Source organism: Marmota flaviventris (genome assembly GCF_047511675.1).
Source record: "Marmota flaviventris isolate mMarFla1 chromosome 19 unlocalized genomic scaffold, mMarFla1.hap1 SUPER_19_unloc_1, whole genome shotgun sequence".
In the NCBI taxonomy this organism is placed as follows: Eukaryota; Metazoa; Chordata; class Mammalia; order Rodentia; family Sciuridae; genus Marmota; species Marmota flaviventris.
The window spans coordinates 138,510-160,218 of NW_027287694.1; the positions used below are offsets into that span (position 1 = coordinate 138,510).

Genomic DNA, 21,709 nt, shown 5'->3' on the forward strand with positions numbered 1-21,709 from the left:
CCAAATGTAATGGGGTCTCTGGGTCTGCAAGCTGCCTTGTTGGCACAAGGGGGTTAAGTGTTCAGCCTTGGGTGGGGGCTTGGGCGTTTGACCTAGCTCCCTCCCCTCTCTATTCAAACTCTCCTACCTGGGTGTCTCTGAAATCAGCTTGCTTCTCTCTTTACCTTTCTTGAAATATCCCAACTTTCCAAACCAGCTTGCTTCTCTCACTTATCACTGTTCCCAGCTTTCCCTAGTCACACCAAGAAAGCATGGGCTTTGTAATAAAGAAGGCAGCTTCTCCCATGCTCTGAACAAAAGCAGCCAAGGGAGGATGGTGGCCCATTGTTACCAGATTTCCCTTTGAGAGCAGTCAGATCTCTCTAGGTTTTATGTGAAATGCCTCAAACTTAAATATTGATACTTGAAATTCTTATGAAACTGGGAGGGTAAATACAACACACATGTTCCTCCTTAGGCACAGAAGGCAACTGGTAAAGTGCTCTCTTATGATAAAGGTAGTTCACACTTATTCAGGGGTCACCATTCTCTGGACACCTAAGTTGTTTGTCAGAAGGACAACACACAACGGTCCCACTACTGGCCAGATCCAAGAAAGTAGGGGGTCTGTAAGGAGGAGAAGGGGGTCTGGCTGGAGGGGGGCCCTTAGGGTCACTTGCTTTGAATCTCCAGACATAGGGCAAAGAGAGGACACAAGAGAGTCCAGAAATGAGAGGGAGCATTAGGTATTGGGCTAAGAACGGAGACATGGGAGAGGCAGAGCTTGAGGGGATCTTGTGGGGATGGATGACAAGAGTACTTAATGACAGGTGATGATCGTTGGCTCTTCTGATGAAGGTGTAGGAGTGCCAGGCTTGAGCCTGGAAATGTGAATCCATGGGGTAAGTTGGTTATTAAACAGCTTGAGTTTGGCCGCCAAAAAAGTGCACATAATCACCTGAGCAGGACCCTACCATTTTGGTTTTAGAGGAGGCTTTTCCCCTCATGGGCAAAAGTAAACAAGTTGACCAGGTGTTAAGGAAGTAGGGTTTTGAAAGAGACTGGGGTCAGGAAAGAGGCAGTCTTGATAGTGCCAGAGTTCAGAGCATAGATGGAAGAGGAGGGGCAGGGCATAGGTTTCAGAGATGGGTAGGGGTTCTGTAGGCAACCCAAGAGGAACGAGGGGATGGCCATACATGACTTTGAAAGGTGAGAGATTAGAAGGCTTCTTTAGCAAGGCTCTAATGTGCAATAAAGGCAAGGGGAGCAATTTTACCCAGTCTAGGCTTAATTCCATGGTGAGCTTGGTGAGGGTCTCTTTAAGGGACCGATTGGTCCTTTCAACCTTTCCGGAAGCCTGGGGGAGCTACGGGCAATGGAAATGCAAAGGGAGTGATAGTGCATGAGCCAGTCCCTGAGTTATCTGCGAGGTGAATTCTGGGCCATTGTCTGATGGAATAGAAGTGGGCATCCTGAAATGGGCGATTATGTGAGTAAGCAACAGATCAACGACTGTAGAGGCCCGTTTGTTAAAAGTGGGAAAAGCTTCAACCCATCCTGAAAAAGTATCTACCAATACAAGAAGATATTTTATTTTTTTTTACTCGGGGCATGTTGGTGAAATCAATCTGCCAGTCTGCAGCCGGGGTATGACTGTGGGCCTGATGAGAAGGGAAAGGTTTAGGTTTTAATGGAGTATTGGTATTGGTTCTCTGGCAGATGTGACAAGCGGAAGTGATCTGTTGTAGGAGGGTCTTATCACATGGGGAAAGGGTGAAAAAGGAGTGAAGGAAAGTAGTGAGACTCTGTGGACTAGAATGGAATAGAGAGTGAAAAAACTGGAAGAGTTGTTGGGGATATTTGGGCCGATCCCCCATGGTAATGAAGAGTAGAGGAGAGGAGGTAAAGCTCTGTAGGGCGGCTGATCGTGCCGCTTGATGGGCCTTGGAATTCCCCATAGTAGTAAGAGAGGAGTCAATTTGATGGGCCTTGCAATGGATAGTAGGCCAGAAATGAGTGTGGAATTAATGACTGCCATCCCTCTGGTGGTCAAGAGCCCCTTTTAGGAAGAGGGTTTTTCCCTCCACTAGCTCACATGCCCTTGTGGCAGCTATGAGTTGTTGATTAGTGGTATTGGGTGGGAGAGGTTATGCCTCTATGATGGATGAGAGGGAAACGACAGCATACCCCACCACTTTAACCCCTTCATGTATAAGAGGGCAGGGGTCCCTCAGAAATGGTGGTAGGGCAGGGTAAAATCATCTCTAATACCTCCAGGCATTTGTGGATGGGATCTTGTGAGGTAGAAGATGGGAGGAGGGAGGCAGGATTTAATGGAGAGCAGGACTGAAAAGAGATGGAGGGATTTACAAGGAGGGATAGAACCCTGGAAGGAGGAAGTGACTGTAGCCCCTTGTAAATGAGGAAATCTTTTAGATGGTGAGGAGATTAGATGGTTAGCGGGTAAGCTTGTGTGCTTCTTTCTGGAGGTTACGGGCCACTGCTAGGGCTCTGAGGCATGGGGGTCAGCCCCTGATGGTGGGGTCGGATATGTAGGCCACTGGTGCAAATGTGGGTCCATATTCCTGACCCAGAACACCCAGACTTTGTCCCTGTTTCTTATGTAGATAGAGGGTGAAGGGTCAGGAGAGGTCGGGGAGACGCAGGGTGGGTGCCCAGAGGAGGGCCTTTTTAAGGATTGTAAAGGGCTTCCCTGCCACTGAGGGTAAGGGTTCATATTGGGGGCCCTTGGCCAGATTATATAGCAGCCTGGTGAGGAGGGAGAAATTAATTGTAGAGATCCCTTAGAATTGAGGGATAGGAATCCAGGCCCTGAAGTACCCAGCCAAACTCAAGAAGAGTGTGTCATCTTTGGTATTTGGTGTAGGTATAGACCCAATAAACTGTTTTCTGTCTACTGTAATGGCCTTTTCCCCTTGAGAGATATGTGACCTCTTTACATGCCATTTGGGCCTATTGTGGAGAGGCCTGATATCCTAAGGACAAGAAAGTAGAAGTGTGTCATCTGTTGAGCGCCCTTTGGACGGGCTAGAATAATTTGTAGAGGTTTACAAGAGGTGCAGAGAACAGGATTGGATCAGAGCAAGAAGAAAGCCTGGACATAAGTGATCTCTACCCATTTTTTCGAATGCTCACAGTAATTGTAGAGATCCCTTAGAATGGAGAGATCCAGGGACCCAAAAATGGCTTAGGGTTAGGGTTAGGGTTAGGACCCAAAAAGGGGTCATCTGCTTTGGTTGTCTAAGGGATACATGGGCCAGGCCTGGGTGCTATATTTGATCCAAGAGGCATTGTAGGGGAGAGTCAACTGGCAGAGAGGACACATAATCCATGTAAGGAGGAGGGAAGAGGACGCAGAGAAGGAGGAAACTGATTTATTGGCAAAAGGGGTGTTCCCGCTAGAGCCAAAAAATCAGGAGTGCCTAAGTGGCAGGTTCGAGCTGCAGAGATTGGTTGTCACTGAATCCTGACAGTAGAAGGTCTGGTCCCGGCCAGAGCCAGAGCCATGGGAGACCTTGGCCAAGGCTTTTCGGGACCCCTCCTGGAGAGGCCAGATACTCCCAGGGATGGAAAGAGTGGAGAGGCAGGGCAAGAGAGAGAAAGGGGAGGGTAAGTGTCTCTCTAGAAGCCAAGTCTTAAAGGTGAGAGGACTAGGACTTTCGGATCTGCCCAAGGAAGAAGTCCCTGAGGGCCACAGTAGCCTTAAAGGCTGTGGTGGGGTACTTTCCTCCCCGCAAGTGGGCTAAGAGATTTGCCAGACAATTGCAAGAGGGTGGATTCAGGGCACTGGGGGTGATGGTGGTGGGATCTGTCCAGGTAAAGGCAAAAAGATCTTGTGATTTGGGGGCAAGGGGAATGGAGAAGAAAGCATCCTTTAAATCTATGACCAAGAAGTGGATGGAAGTGTGGGGGATCTGAGACAGCAATGTGTATGGGCTGGGAACCAAAGGATGTATGGGCCTAATGGAGGTGTTGATGAGTTGTAGGTCCTGAACTAAGTGATAGGACCCATTGGGCTTTTCTACCGCTAATATGGGAGTATTGTAAGGGGAATGAGCATGACAGAGGTACCACTTTTCTCAGAAGGTCCTGAATAATAGATTGTAGGCCCAGAAGAGCTTTTGTGGACAGGGGGTATTGAGCCTGATTGGGGAAGGTGTTAGGATCTTTACTGGTGCGCTTGAAACAGTGGAGGGGGTGTGGGTATCCCATACAATTGGGTCAACCAGGTTTGTAGGTAAGGGGTCCTTTTTAGTATGATGTTTCATATCAGCCTTACAAGTGGAGCAGAATGGCCAGTCTTCTGCCAAAAGGGCCAGAAAAGATGAACAGGCTGATTCTGGGGCCTGAGTGATGCCAGGATCCCGGATGTTGATTGTTGTATTGAATTTAGAGAGAATATCTCAGCCGAGCAAAGGAACTGGTCATTGGGGCATAACTAGGAATGTCTGAGAGAATGGGAAGTTGTCTATGGAACAGAGTAATAGGGGAGTCTTTTTTGGATAGATGGTCTTTCCTCCTACCCCGACAATAGGAGAGGTGGAAGGCACTGTTTGCCCCCAGAATTCTGTCAGGACTGAGAAGGTAGCCCCGGTGTCAAGCAGAAAGTCAACCTTGTGCCTATCCACCTGAATCTGCACCCTGGGTTCTTGTGTATTGATCATTATGGCCAGGGACAAGGACCCATGGCTCTGTCAATCTTCCATTGCCATGCCCACAAGGTCGGAGGGTAACCTGGCCATAGACCTCCTATGGGATTAGGACAGTCAGAGCCCCAATGACCTTGTTGTTGACATTTAGGGCATGGGATATGTGGAGTGCGGGGGATGCACTGGCCCAATATCCCTCCTTGCCACACTTGAAGCAGGAACCCAGGGGGGATTTCGGTGATGGGCAGCGACCCAAGGAAGCACCCTGCAGGGCCTGGGCAAGCATCTAAAATTTCTCAGTCTGGGGGGTGGCAGGGCCTTGTTCATGCTTTTTTAGTTTGGCCCGGATGTCGGGGGTAGCTTTGCAAGAGGAAATATGTCACAAGGACATCACGGCCATCTGGGGTTTCAGGATCTAGGTTACTGCTGAAGGTCTTTCGTAAGCCAATCCAGAAATTTCGAAGGGGTCTCTCGTAATTTTTGGAAGTTGATAGCCTTACATGCCGCTTTTTTAAACCCAGCAATAATACATGCAGAGAATCGGTCCCTACTCTGTATGCCACCTTGGGGCAGCAAATGGCCCCTGTGGGTGATTGGGATTAACTCAGTGAGTTTCATCTGCATGGGCTCTGGAAAGTTCCCAGACTCTGGTACGTTCCTCAAGAAGGAACGTATTAATCAATAACATATAAGTGAGGCTATAAGCCTGGATGACCCATTGAAACTCTCTTCTGTGGTGATTGAGCCCAACCTTTGCTCGAGTTGCATGAAGTCATTCATAGAGAATGGGACATGCACCCAGATAATGCCCTCAGGTCCAAAAACCTCTCTTAAGGGGGCCATGGTTTGTGGGACTAGGGAGTGGATCCCAGTTTTGGGGGAATAAAGGTGTCAGCTGAGTCAGGGGGAGCACCTGAGGGGCTGGACGGAGCTGACAGGGGATGTCAGAAGGGAGGGGATTCATCTGCTGGATAGGTCGGGGTGAGAACGAAGAAGAGAAAAAGCCTCAACATAGGGAATCTCCTTCCACTTTTTTGAGCGCTTGCAGAAGTTAAACAGATCTCTGAGAATTGTGGGATCTAGGGATCCTCCTGGGGGCCATTGACTTTGATTGTCTAATTGATAGTAAGGCAAATCTTGTGTGCAGAATTTAATAAGGGGGAGTCTGCAGGGAGGGAGAGAGAGAGAGAGAGGAGTGCCTGTTCTTCCAACCCTCAGGACCTCACGCTCATGAACCAGGTTCCAGAGAGTCCACCATGACCCTGAAGGTTGTAGTGGGGTGCGTTCTCTCCTCCAGATTGGGCATCAGAGGTTTGCTGGATGATCACGGTCAAAGCCCCTGCATATAGCCCATCTGAAGTTGGATACCTGATAGGGAAACTCACCTACTGAAGAGCTGGTGTTGTGTGAGTAGTAGCAGCACTCAAAAAGAGTGGACAAGGATGGCAAGCCTTGAGAGAGGGGTCCCTCAAGCAGTGAGGCATTCCCCCTCCCAGGTTTTGGCACAAATGAAAGAACAAAAAAGGCACATCATTGGAGAAAATGCCCGTTTATTGAGGAATAGCTCTGTATATTTATATAACTGGGGATGGTTTGACAGTTATGACAGTATAACAGTTTAATAATTTGACAGTTGGCATGGGGTGCTTTCTGATTGGTGGGTAAGATTCATGTGAGCCAGCAAGGCTAGTCTGATAGGTGGGTAAGGATCATGTGAGCCAGCAGGGCTCACCATTGGACGGCTCTTCTCGGAGGATGGGGAAGTTAGTCTTTGGAGACGAGGCCACTCCCAACAGGAGTAATCAGGGGAGCCAGGGTTGAAATTGTTCTCTTAGTCCACAGAAGCTGAGCATGAAGTAACAGTGTGACACGACTGTCAATATAATCCTAGAGCTACCATAGGGCAGAAGAAAAAAAAATGTGAACTTGTTTTTTACTGGTAGAGTGAAATTTGATCAGAATGCGTTAAGTCCTATATTTTTTGCTTTTAGTTTTGAAGTTTATTTTTTATACTCACACAATTATTTTTAGTTACTGGTATTCACCCTTATAATTGTCATGATCACTTGCTTCAATGGTGGTGGTTCTTTCCTGTTAGTGTACATCGGTGATTCAGAATCTGTGAAAGTATAGGAAGATATTTAGGAGGTAAGACATAAGAAGTGATAGAAAGCTCTACTTAGTTTGTGACTTTTTTGAGTCTAATTTCCCCATGGAGATCAACTTCTCATTCTGACTAGTGTTTTGGGGAGAACTGGAGAGAGGGCAGATTCGCAAGTGTGGCTGAATCAATGTGAAAAACCTAGTTTTGTCGGCATTTTATGTAATCTGTTTACTCACAAATCTGCCCAGGACACACTTCGTTTTGTGTCAACAGAGCACTCATGCATTTTTAAAAAATTTTGCTCATTATTCAAATAAAGACAACATAAAATATTCTTCTACCTAATCTGATATGACTATTCTATGGATAACCTAAGACATTGTCAACCTTTCCCAAGAAAAGTATATAAAATATACAACCCTTTCCTCATTAAGGGAAAAAAATCCTTTTCTTTTTTTTTGTATTTTATGTGAAATTTATTCTGTTTCTACTGATTCATACTCCTTCATTTATATCCAGTTACTTAAATACTGAGATATGAGCTTAGGTATTATTCACACCTCATGTTTGATAAGAGGATAACAATGAAATAAACACTTATTTTGTGTAATATAAATATACAAATTCTTATTAGCATTAAGAAGAAATGCAAAAGTATGGCAGTCCGTATTCCTGAGGATTGTCCACATGGTCATTACTGGTGTTTATAACTATCCTATTTCTCTCCGCAGTCCATACTGCCTTGGTTCACAGCTGGTCATTGTTCCTAGTCAGGTGGGTGACCCAAACCTTCATCTCTGAAGGATCTGAGCCCTTTTCAGTGTGACCTGACTTGGGCTTTAGTTTCCTATTGCCCTCCATCACAGGACCTGGGAATTCGAAGAGGCACCGAGAAACTGTCCTATGTCACACTTGCTCTTCCTCTCTGTATTGTGTAGTAGCAACTCAGTTTCCCCTTCCTAGTCAGAATCAATCACTCCATGCCACAGAGTGACCTTCTTCTTCACCTGTTGATTCAGCTATAATGAGCATCCTAAAGTGGCAGTTGGGCAATTTCAACTCTCAGAAAATAGAATCACTTTGTGTCTGGGTAGAAGAATCTCTCTCTTTGTCACTAAGAATTTTCTAAAGCAACAGAACTGAAAAGTGCAGGCACAAATAATGTTGGTGGGTCATAGACATCAATGTTATAGGGAGAGAACACACTCTCATTTCTATCCATTGAATGCTTGGGGTTTGATCCTATGAATTCTTGTTATGGGAGAAGCAGTACCATAAATTAGATGCAGACGTGGAGCATGTATCACACCCTGGAGGACATTTCCCCAGCAATGAGAGATGTTTCCAACTAGGTGTTGCTTGAAGCAGAGTCTTACAAGGGTATTTCACCATTCTATCAGATTCTACATTTTAGGAAGTTGGAGGACCATGCTAAGTATAACAAATCCCATGAACACAGGCCACATTTCACACTTGTTTGCTGTGAATCAATCTCCTTGATCAGGAGCAATACTGCGTGGAATAATCTTATGGCGAACAAAGCATTCTGTGAGTCCAGAGATGGTAGTTCTGTCAGCAGCACTTCAGGTGAGGAAGCAAAATCCATACCCAGAGTGAGTGTGCATTTCAGGGAAAAAAAGAGTGTCCTTTTTATGTTGAATGTGGTCCAATATCATCAATGTGCTATGGAGTGGCTGGCTGATCATCCCAGGGAATGGTGCGATGTTGGGAACTCAGATTGGTCTTTGCTCTTAGTAGTGAGTATTCAGCAGTGCTTCAGACAGATTGACCTTGGTGAGTGTACGTCCATCTTGCTGAATCCTGGAATAATCTTTACCCCTGATGCCATGTCCAGTTTGTTCATGGATCTATTGGGAAGATGCCAGGGCTGATTGAAGAAACAGGGGTTGATATCCAAAGTACTGGTTAACCCTTTTTTGGATAAGAAGATCTATCCGATGAGGGGTAGTAATGAGTATTTCTTTGTTGTTTCTGAAAGAATGACTGGACAAGGCTCCTCATCAGAGAAGTACCTGTTTATTAAGGAACAGCTTTCCACATTTATATAGTCAGGAGCCATTCAACAGTGCAGAGCATTGGCACAGGGCACTTTCTGATTGGTGGGTAAGGATCATGGTGGTCAGCAGGGCTCACCATTGGGCGGCTCTTCCCGCCAGTGTCTCAGGGCATGGGGAAGTTAGTACGGGAAGAGAAGCATGGTCGGCGCCATCTTTGGAGCCGGCGTGACTTCCTACAGTTTCCATAAGAATATTTTTCATTAAATCATCCAGAAAATTTTGAAGTTCCAGGATATTAAAGGGGACACATATATCAGAGTTATGAATATCTCCTCTAGGCGAAATAAAGAACTTTGGATTTTCTCCTGGAGAAAGGGTTAATGTGTTTGCCTTCATGATGGATGTATTGTATTTAGTTACACATGTATCATTTTTGTATTTGGGGGTTAACCTGACTGAAGGAGATATATATGTCTGCCAAATTGGCAGAAGATGGACTGTAGCGATTTTGTGATATGTGAGGTTGGCTAGGATGAACGACATCTCACCAAATTTCTTCTAATCCATCATATCTAGTTAAGGTGGGTCTTAGAGGAGCTTCCTGGGAGATTAGAGGGCAGAAGGGAAGCAGTCATCATGTAGTATTAATACGTTGTTGCTGGTCTGCTGGCTCACACCTCACTGGTATGGAGCAGTGGCTGGGCCTGCAGTTGCTCTACCTTCCCCAGGATTCTCCTTTAGGCTCTTGGAATTCTGGGCTAGGGGTGTGCATTCAGCTTCATTAGAAATCTGACCTAAATTTTCATGTGCCTGTATGAACATACCATATGGATCTCATCTGTATGTATATCCACAAGTAACTAATAAAAACTATAAATAAATAGCAGATCAGCAGAGTAGAGGAAGGGATCAGAGGAAGGGAGGAGGAGAGGGAAAAGGGAAGTATGGGGATAAGGGCCTATTTTATGCTTTTTAATTATGTTAAAAGAAACCCAAATATTTTGTAGAATTCAAAAGAGCCAATACAAACAAAACAAAACAAAACAAAACAAAAAAAACCCAGTGCCTAATTCCATAGGCAAGCAGACCTGACTCTTTTTTGTTTGTTTTTTTTTTTTTTTGTTTTCTCTTGTGGGGTCACAGCTCATGCCTTTGGATTTAGTCTGTCTTTGTCTGTCCTGCTTTGTACTATATTCCCTTTCTACTGCTTGTCCTGTAGACTTAAAGTTACCACATCAGACTTAAACATGAAAGCAGTACACCAATTTCTTAACAGCTTCTACAATGTCATAAGACCAAAGTTCTGTAATGCAAAACTTAACAATTACATGATTAAATAGAAATGTCTTAGTGGTTCAGCTGCTCTTGTTAGAACCTGCCTGGTAAAATAAGAAACAAAATCTAACAACCATACAAACACAGACACACACTAACACAAATCATACATATGATTACACACATATGCCTATATTTAGTAAGGGGAGACATAAATTCTGGCCTTTAATAGAGGATTGGAATTTCAAATGACCATGATCATGATGACAATTTTAGGTTTCTCTTGTTTTGAAAAAATTGAATTTCAATAATTTCAGCTGCTGGATAATTACAAATAGAGAAAAATCTCTTCACAAATGTTTTATTGGATCAAAGTGCTTATTGCCTTGTACACAGGATCCCATATTTCTGGCATCACACTTTGTCTCCATTCCCTGTTTCCCCAGGGACTGAGAAGGGACCATGTGGCTGAGGAATCAGATGTCTCTTGCAGACTGCATCCTTGAAGGGCTCTTGGATGACTCCCCAACCCACCTTTTCCTTTTCTGCCTGACCATAGTGGTTGCACTGAGTGGCAACACCCTCATCATCCTCCTCATCTGTGTGGATCATGGGCTTCACATCCCCATGTACTTCCTGCTCAGCCAGCTCTCCCTCATGGACCTGATGCACAGCTCCACAACCATCCCCAAGATGGCTACCAACTACCTGTTTGGCAGCAAGTCCATCTCCTTTGTGGGCTGTGCCACCAACACTTCCTCTATTTGTCTCTGGGTTGCGCTGAGTGTCTTCTGCTAGCTCTCATGTCCTATGACAGGTATGTTGCCATCTGTCATCCTCTGTGTTACACTGTGCTCATGAGCAGGAAGGTGGGACTGATGATGGCCCTCATGTAATGGTTGGGGGCATCTCTGAACTCCCTAATTCACACAGTCATCTTGATGCACTTTCTCTTCTGTGGATCTTGGAAAATACACCACTTCTACTTTGAGTATCCAGCTGTCGTGAAGTTGGTATATTTTGACATCACTATCTATGAGTCCACAGTGTACAGCAGCACCATCATGCTTCTCCTCCTCCCCATCATCCTGATTTTTACATCCTATGGCTTCATCCTGCACAGTGTCATTGAGATGCATTCAGCTGGGAGTAAGAGAAATGCCTTTGCCACTTGCAGCCCCCACCTCATTGTTGTCTTTCTCTGGTTTGGTGCCTGCATCTTCTCATACATGAGGCCCAGGTCCCAGCGCACTCCACTGCAAAACAAAGTTGGTTCTGTGTTCTATAGCATCATTACTCCCACTCTGAATCCTCTGATTTATCCTCTCTGAAATAAGGATGCAGCTAAGGCTCTGAGGTGAGTGTTGAGGAGAGATTTTATCTCCCAATGACTGTGTTTGTCCCAAATGTAGATGTTATTCTGGGTAAATCTCTAAGAACTTTCAAGAATCCAGATACCTGATGTTCTCTGACACCTCCAAGAATAAAGTAGTTTACATATAACTTCACTATTTTAACTTAGTTGCAGGAAATTAAGCAGCTTTGTATATGTGTCTACAGTCATTTAGAGTAGTAGAGAAATATCTTTAGAAATCCCATTAAAAGAAGACATATAATAGTCAGTGACACTAAAAATATTAAGATAAATATATAAGGACCTTTCTATTATTATTTATCACCAAGACATATGTAAATCATGCCACCAGAGGGTATTTATGGAGTGTAAAATTAGAATTTGTTGCTAAATATCATAATCATGGGAAGTAAAGGGTATTTTGAAAGAAAGGGTAGATGATACAAAATTTATACTCATAGACCTTTATAGTTCCTTGAATCAGTGTTTATGAATTTATAAGAGAAGGAATAAAGAGATGAGGGTATGGAGATGGGTGGAGAGAGTCCCAAGAAAAAAAGAGAGGATGAGACTTCATGTTTGGCAATGAGGTGGTCCCCTCCTTTCCATCACACAACACATAGTACTGTGTAGAGGCACTGACCAAGCCCAGAGAAGGTCCAGCAACACTAGTAACTCAAGAGCAGCCTCAATCTATCTTCAATTCAATTTTTTTTTTTATTCACAGAGCATATCAAGATATCCTCTGTTCTGACATACATCTTTCTTTAAGAACAGAGCATAAGTCTTTAGGGAGATTCAGATTCTAATTTACAGGATTTTCTCTTGACATAATCTTTAGAACATTGATTTTTCTGGCTGAAGCAATGATTCCCTGTTGAATTTCAGAGGAATCTGAAAAAATTAAACTAGCATACTTAAAAGTAGTAAATGAAGCACCCAAACCAGAAGGAATTAGAACAGGTAAATTTCAGAAAATAAAGCTGTATAAATATATGAAAATTACTTTTAACTTTGTATGTCTGGGATTCCTTCCATTTATTCTATAAGCTTTGTCAAGATTGGATAGTGAAAGCATATATACATCTGTTCGTTCAACAAAATATTTCATGAGCATCTATTCACTACCATGCCTGGGATAAAATCATGTAGGCTTGTGTTTTTTTTTAATTTAAATTTTATCAAGAGAGCTGGGGATGAGGCTCAGTGGTTGAGCACTTGCCTAGCAACTGTGAGGCCCTGAGTTCCCTGGTACCACAAAGAAAAAATTTTAAGTAAAATGGATGAATTAAAAAAATTTAAACCAGAGTCAAACTCTCTGTAAAGCTAAATAAAGTGAACTTCATGGATGTTTGCTCAGGTTCCTTCATGCATGGGTTACACAGGAAACCCTGAGTAGGTTTTATAATTTGAAGTATATTAGTAGTCCTTCCCTTCTAAAAGAGTCCAGTCATGCCTCTTGATTGAACCCATGCAGTTTAAAGATGGACAAGACCTTCAGGGAAATTTTATGCTTTCCCCCTCCAAGGCTCCTCTTTGCCTTTACTTCCAAGAGAAGTGCAAATGAGGAAATTTTGAGTCCTACAGAGTTTTGAGGAGCACTTTTGCCCCATTCTGACCAAGGCATTCCTTTACTGTCAGGGGTACCTCCAACAGAGTAATCTTCTGATCCCAGGAGAGGGAAGGGAAAACAATTGTCATGGAGATTGAGAAATTCCTGCTGGGAAAGACTAGGAGCTTGCAGAAAGTACCTACCCCATCCCAGGTGTACTAGAGACTTATTTTCTATCAGATTTAAGTTCCCTATGTGTACATATGTAAAGCATAGCTACATGACTGCCCTGGATCCTCAAAGAAAATGAGAACCATATCTCTCTTCTCATTTCCTAAATGGAAAACTAACAGATGGGGGAGGATATGCATATTAAATTAACAATCCCTAGAAATAAGCCGTATAAGACCTTGCTTTTTATGACTCAGTGACAACTTTACATTTTTCACAGAAGAGATTCCACATTGTTCCATAAATGTAACAAATTACTATTTTAAAATTTCAAATAGTTTGCAAATATTTTCTGCATATTTAGAAACACGTGTGTGCACGCACGCACACACACACACACACACACACACACACAGAGAGAGAGAGAGAGAGAGAGAGAGAGAGAGAGAGAGAAAGAGGGAGAGAAATATCATTTGTAAAATTTTAAAATTAAAAAGAGCAAAAAAATGACAGCCATGGAATCTAATTCTAATTCAAGTCACTTCTTAAATATTTACAGAACGCTTGCCATGGGTGAGGTCCCCTTACAAGTCACCACTGGGAGTTTATGAAAGGAATAAATAAGGTGATGTGGTTAAGTGGGATGATGTACTAAGATATAGAAAAAATAGGCATCCAGGGGCTGTGGTTGTGTCTCAGTGATAGAGTGCTTGCATAGCCTGTTTGAGGCACTTGATTCAAATCTCAGCACCACATTTAGAAAACTAAATTTAAACCAGAGTCAACTGGTTTAAATTTAGTCCTACAAATGGGATGCTTTAATAACAAAATATTAACTTAGATGATGAAATCAGTTTGCAGTAACCAATAACAAAATGGGGGAGTGAATGAGTCTTGCATTAGATGGGGTTGACTCCTTGGAAGAGTTTGTATATTGAACTAGAATTTGAAGGATCAGAAGAGGGGGGAAATAAGAGTCAGAAAGAGTTATTACTGAAATGTAAAAAAAGTAGTTTTCTGTAACAGAACTCCTGGGGGTAAATCAGGATTACTCTGAACTGTATAAGTCCTTCATAATGTTAAGAAATTATTGATATCAGTGATTCTCAATTTTGTCTGAGAATGAGAACTGAAGAATACAAGATCAGTATACAAAAACAAACTGATATATACTGTTTCTATACACTGTGATAAACAATCCAAAAGGGAAATTAAGAAATGAAGAAAATAGTTTAATTTATGATATCATTGAAAAGAACAAATACTTAGGAATCAAATTGACAAAAGTGCAAAACAGGTCTGTGCCTGTACCTCAGTTAGTAGAGTGCTAGCCTAGCATGTGTGAAGTAATGGGTTTGATCCTCAGTACTACATAAAAATAAAATATATTGTGTCCATCTATTATAAAAATATTTTTAGAAAACAAAAAAAGTGAAAAACAGGTACAATAATAACTATAAAACACTGTTGAAATAAATTAAAGAGGATCTACATGACTATCAAAAAACATGCCAGGTCCATGGATCAGAAAACTTAATATCAGCAAAATGGCAGTACTCTTGAAATCAATTTTCAGGTTTGAATGACCTTTGTAAGAGGATCTTAGCTGACTTTTTTGTAGAAATTGACAAATTGATTTAAAGGGACCCCCAAATAGCCATAATGATCTTGAAAATCAAGAATAAAGTGTAGGATTCACATTTCTTGATTTCAAAACTTAACATAAAGCAAAAATACATTTTTAGTGATAAAGCAAAATGGTAGAACTATTATAGAAAAGAGTTTTTGTGATTCTTTATTAAGTGAAACACAGAATTATTGGTCATGGCAGATGGGTAACATGTAGATAAATGGAATATGATTTGGAGTTCATAAAGAAACCCACCTGTCTATGACATGTGGAATTTTGAGAAAGGTGCCATTGCCACTGAATGGGGAAGACACTCTTCAAAAAATGAAACTGGAACAAATGAATAGCTACATGCAAAACAATAAAGTGTTGTCCTTACCTGACTCTGTATGTAGAATTTAACTCAAAATGGTTGAAATACCTAAGTATAAGAGTTAAAGCTATACAATTCTTGACAGGAAATTACAAAAACTGTGTAAGTCCATATGGCCTCAATGGAGTCTGAGATTTGATACTTAAAGCACAAACAATAAAAGGAAAACACATAAATCACACATCATTCAAATGGAAGTTTCCGTGACATGTTGAGTTTTTAACATTTTTATAAATAGCATCACATTGCATGCATTTTCTGTCAATTGCTTTTCTTTTATGAACTTTACAGCTTTGAGATTAATACATTTAAGATTTTGAAATCTAGTTCATCCATTTGAATGGTTGAGGTATATAGTAGCTTCCATGAAAGGAATAAATTGCAAAAAACTAAAAACTTTGTGCTTCAAAGGACAATATCAAGAAAGTGAAAAGACATCTATAGAATAGGACAAACCTGTTGTAAATCATAATCTAATAAGGATCTCTGTGAAGACTATATAAAAATTCTTAAGCCTCAAAATGAAAAGACAAATGCTTTGGGTATACATGGGCAAAAGACATGGATAGATTTTTAAAAAAATATTTTTATTAGTTATGGATGGACCTTTATTTATTTGCTTATATGTGGTGCTGAGAATTGAACCCAGTGACTCATATATGCCAGGCAAATGCTCTACCACTGAACCACAATCCTAGCCCATGGATAGATATTTCTTTAAAATAGTGGATCTGTCTTAACTTTCCTATGTACACAGATGAATATACCACAGTGAATCTCCACATCATGTACATCCACAAGACTGGGATTCTAATTAGAAAAAGATGTACTCTATTTTTGTATAAATATGTCAAAATATACTCTCCTGTCATGTACACCTAAACAGAACAAATAAAAAACTAACTAACATTGCTCAGTACTAGTAACCAATAGGAAGATACAAATCAAAACCAGACGAGATGCCATCTTACATCCACTACAATGTCTAAAATTAGAGGTGGAAACATAAAGTCTTAGAAAAGATGTGAAGTAATTGGAACTCTCATCCATTTTTGGTGAGAAAGCAAAATGGTACAACTATTATAGAAAACATTTTTGGTGGTTCTTTATTAAGTGAAACACAGAATTATTGTATAAGCCAGAAATTTCACTCCTAGTATACACCAGAAGAAACTGAAAACTAGAGTTCACAAACAAGTTTCACAATGTTATTCATAATAGCACTATTCACAATGGCCAAAAGGTGGAAATCACTCAAATGTCCATCAATGATGAATGGATAACCAAATTGTGATATATAAATACAATGAAATATTATTTGGTCATAAAATCTGAGGTACTGATATATATTTCACTTGAAAACAAAATGCTAAATGATAGCCATTTACATCACAAAAGACTACATATTATATGACTCTATTTTTATAATGTAAATGATATCTTTAAAAAGTTGTTATTTAAAAGAAAAAAAGAAATGCTAGTCCACATACTAATGATAATAAAAAGTGGATGAAAGACATCTAAATCTCTGATGCTCTTCATTTTTTTTTTCACAAAGGAATCTTGTGGATTGTTGAGGGAATCAACATTAACTTTGTCTCTGGCTTTAGCTGGCCCTGTGGTCATGCCCCTGCCAGCCCCTCTTCCACTCAATGTGAATGAAGATAGTGTGGCATCATTCCTCTGTGTACCAGGATGTGCTAGTGATTATGCCTGTGCTGTAGGCCCCAAAGATTCTGAGTAGAGAAAACACAGAATATTTAAATCTCTGCCATTTTACCTTCCTTCTGCTACACATGCAGCAAGAAGTAGGACCAGCACAGATCCACACACTGTCAGAATTATCTGTTGACCAAGTGGCTAGTGCTTGCTCCCATCACATGCCATGAAGCAGCTGCCCTTGTGCCAGGGGAGTCAGACACTAGGGTGAGTGAGACTCATCTCTCAGATCAAAGGGAGAGAGAGAGAGAGAGAGAGAGAGAGAGAGAGAGAGAGAGAGAGAGAGAGAGAGAGAGAGAGAGCCATAAGTGAACAAATTACAGCAGCGAGTGAAGAGTAGATGATAAAAGATGATTAAGGGGGGTTCCAAGATGGCGGGCCAGAGGGAGGCAGAATTCTGCATTGCTCAGTGACCTGGGGTTCAAGTTGTGAGAATATGGCTTCTATCCCAGCAATATTCCCGCCCCATGCAGGAAGCACCTTACCTGTCCAGGGCTCCAGGCCTGGGCATCAGAGTAGGTCTCCCAACTACTAGCCCACGCAGGACTACTGGATACTTGAGTGAGACTATTCATGGCAGTGGAAGCAGTACCCACAAAGAACTTTTGGCCACCAAGTCGAGCAGAAATCACAGATGCTGCTTCCATGGAGGACACCTGGAGCTTCCCATGAGTAATAACTCTCAGTCTGCCACCCCTGTGTGGACCCCCATCTACCAATGTGGGAAATCCCCTGATCACTGCTATCTTGGGACTCTGCAGCAGCTGACATAATCACCTATGCCCAGTGCCTGCCAGCACCTAGGAACTTCACACAGGCTCTGAAGTCAGCTGACACTGCCAGCCACAGAACTTGCTGCTGAACTCATCATTCAACACCATCACCAGACTTCCTCCACCAGAACAGACACCCCACCACCACTGCTGAAAGCAGGAGCCTCCATCTTGGGTCACCTTTATCACCATCTTCCTGGTACTCAGTTTCTAACTCCCCACTCTCCCTAGCAGCTGCTAACTCTGCACAATTACATCCTGTTTACTTTCACCATTCTGAAGGCAGAGATACCAGCTAACATCAGAGGACCCCACCTATTGGATGAGAAGGGAAGCAGGAAAGATACCGATAAACAACCAAAACAAGCCCTGTGTCTTTCTTCAATACTTTTTTCTCTCTCCCTATCTCTCTCTCTCCCTCTCTCTCTTTCCTGCTCCTTCTCCTTTCTCCTGCTCTCACATCCCCAACATATGTGAAACCAAATACTTTGCATGAATTAGGATTTTGAGGTCTGGGACGTGTGAATAGTATATTACCTTATGTTGTACATTCTTTTAATACTATTGTATTTTTTAAATTTTAAAAATCTTTTTTTCCCACCAGGTTCTTCTATTTAAACATTTTTTACTTTTCTTTATATATCTGTGTGTTTGTTTTATGTACTCTACTGTCTTCGCACTTAATTGTCTACACAAAGGTACTTCCTATCCTTCTACTAATTTCTCTCTTTAGATTTCTCTTTTACACTTTCTAAGGTATAACAACTCTATATCCTCATCTCCCACCTCCTCACCATGTCATTCTATTCCTCACCCCAGTTTCCTTGTCTACCATCAGAATCTGTAAATCCTTTTACAAGCCTACTGAGTATATTGTAGAAGTTAATTCACCATTTTTGTACATTGTGAACAAACTGTAAACGTCTTATTAGCAAACATTTGTTTTTTTAGGGTGTATATTTGTTTATACTGGGATCTGATAACATGTCCTTCACTTCAAAGAAGAGGTATTGGGTTCCTACAGGGACACAATAAGCCCAAAGTGTAAAATAGGTAATGCCTAGATACACGGTGCTAGAAGAAATGACACACAAGAAATATGAAAAGATAAAGGAAGAATGTGCCTCAAACAAATCAAGATACTGCATTATTAGAATCCATGGCTAGCACAGCAAAAGATATTACAGAGAAGGGGTTCAGGATGTACATTATTAAAATGTTCTGTGAACTAAGAGATGGTATAAGAGCAAATACAGGCAGCAAAAGATCATTTTGAAAAAGAGCTACATCAAAAAATAGAGGAAGCAAAAAATGACTTCAATAGGAAGATAAAAGTTTTTTTTTAAAAAAAAAAACAGAAAGAAATCATGAAATGAAAGAAACAATAAACCAAATTAAAAGTTCAATTGAAAGCATCACCAACCCTCAGACAATGAAAACAAAATATATAATCTTGAAAAGAATGAAGACCACACAATGAAAATGGTTAGAAACCATGAGCAGAAGATATACGAAATACGGGATAGCATAAAAAGACAAAATTTAAGAGTTATTGGGATAGAGGAAGGAATGGAGTTCCAAACCAAAGGTATGAACAATCTGTTTAATGAAATAATGCCAGAAAATTTTTCAAACAAGGAGAATGAATTGGAAAACCAAATTCAAAATGTTTACAGGGTTCCAAATGTACAAAATTATAACAGATCCACACCAAGGCACATTATAATGAAAATGCCTAATATACAGAATAAGGAGAGAATATTAAAAGTCACTAGAGAAAAGAATCAGATTACATATAGTTGGAAACCGATTAGAATATATGCAGAGTTTTCAACCCAGACCCTGAAAGCGAGAAGGTCCTAGAACAATATATATCAAGCTCTGAAAGAAAATGGATGCCAACCAAGAATCTTATATCTAGGAAAAACTGAGCTTTAGATTTGATGATGAAATTAAAACCTTCCATGATATACAGAAGTTAAAAGATTTTACAACTTGAAAGTCTCTACTACAGAACATCCTTGACAAAGTACTCCATGAAGAGGAATTGAAAAACAACAATAAAAATCAGAAAAGGGAGATATTATACTAAAGGAAAAACTAATCAAAGGAGAATCCAAGTCAAGATAAATACCAAAAATAAACAAAAATGCCTAGAAATACAAATTATGTCTCAATAATTACGTTGAATGTTAATGGCCTAAACTCACCAATCAAAAGACATAGACTGGAAGATTGGATTTATTTTTTATTTATTTATTTTTTAATAACGAAATTCAGAAATATTTAATATCAATTTATTAGCCCAAGAAGAGTGAAAAATTCTCAGTAGCCAAAAAAGTGCATGTTCACAAAAAGAGGAGAGAGGAAAAACTGGTTTCAATTGTAGAATGATGTTCATATTTCAGATCCAGCAAAATATTATGAGGTAAAAACTGAGAAAGGTATAATTTTTTTATTGGTTGTTCAAAACATTAAAAAGCTCTTGACATATCATATTTCATACATTAGATTCAAGTGGGTTATGAACTCCCATTTTTACCCCTATTACAGATTGCAGAATCACATCAGTTACACATCCACATTTTTACATGATGCCATATTAGTGACTGTTGTATTCTGCTACCTTTACTATCCTCTATTATCCCCCCTCCCCTCCCCTCCCATCTTCTCTCTATACCCCATCTACTACAATTCATTTCTCTCCCTGTTTTTTTCCCCATTCCCCTCACAACCTCTTATATGTAATTTTGTGTAACAATGAGGGTCTCCTTCCATTTCCATGCAATTTCCCTTTTCTCTCCGTTTCCCTCCCACCTCATGTCTCTGTTTAATGTTAGTCTTTTCCTCCTGCTCTTCCTCCCTGCTCTGTTCTTAGTTGCTCTCATTATATCAAAGAAGGCATTTGTTTTTTAGGGATTTGCTAGCTTCACTTAGCATAATCTACTCTAATGCCTTCCATTTCCTTGCAAATTCCAAGATTTTGTCATTTTTTAGTGCTGCATAATACTCCATTGTGTATAAATGCCACATTTTTTTTTTATCCATTCATCTATTGAAGGGCATCTGGGTTGGTTCCATAGTCTAGCTATTGTGAATTGTGCTGCTATGAACATCGATGTGGCAGTATCCCTGTAGTACGCTCTTTTAAGGTCTTCAGGGAATAGTCCGAGAAGGGCAATAGCTGGGTCAAATGGTGGTTCCATTCCCAGCTTTCCCAGGAATATCCATACTGCTTTCCAAATTGGCCATACCAACTTGCAGTCCCACCAGCAATGTATAAGAGTACCCTTTTCCCCACATCCTCGCCAGCACTTGTTGTTTGACTTCAAAATGGCTGCCAATTTTACTGGAGTGAGATGGTATCTTAGGGTGGTTTTGATTTGCATTTCTTTGACTGCTAGAGATGGTGAGCATTTTTTCATGTACTTGTTGATTGATTGTATGTCCTCCTCTGAGAAGTGTCTGTTCAGGTCTTTGGCCCATTTGTTGATTGGGTTATTTGTTTTCTTATTGTTTAATTTTTTTTGAGTTCTTTGTATACTCTGGATATTAGGGCTCTGTCTGAAGTGTGAGGAGTAAAAATTTGTTCCCAGGATGTAGGCTCCCTATTTACCTCTCTTATTGATTCTCTTGCTGAGAAAAAACTTTTTAGTTTGAGTAAGTCCCATTTGTTGATTCTAGTTATTAACTCTTGTGCTATGGGTGTCCTATTAAGGAATTTGGAGCCCGCCCCAACAATATGTAGATTGGAGCCAACTTTTTCTTCTATCAGGCGCAGAGTCTCTGATTTGATATCAAGCTCTTTGATCCATTTTGAGTTAACTTTTGTGCATGGCGAGAGAAAGGGATTCAGTTTCATTTTGTTGCATACGGATTTCCAGTTTTCCCAGCACCATTTGTTGAAGATACTATCTTTCCTCCATTGCATGCTTTTAGCCCCTTTATCAAATATAAGAAAGTTGTAATTTTGTGGATTGGTCTCTGTGTCTTCTATTCTGTACCATTGGTCCACCCGCCTGTTTTGGTACCAGTACCATGCTGTTTTTGTTACTATTGCTCTGTAGTATAGTTCGAAATCTGGTATTGCT

The 21,709-nt window shown here is 41.0% G+C and overlaps 1 pseudogene; it reads left to right on the forward strand.

Moving 5' to 3' along the window:
- Positions 1-10,508: 10,508 nt before the first annotated feature.
- Positions 10,509-11,458, forward strand: LOC114081529 (olfactory receptor 2AE1-like; annotated as a pseudogene).
- Positions 11,459-21,709: the final 10,251 nt, after the last annotated feature.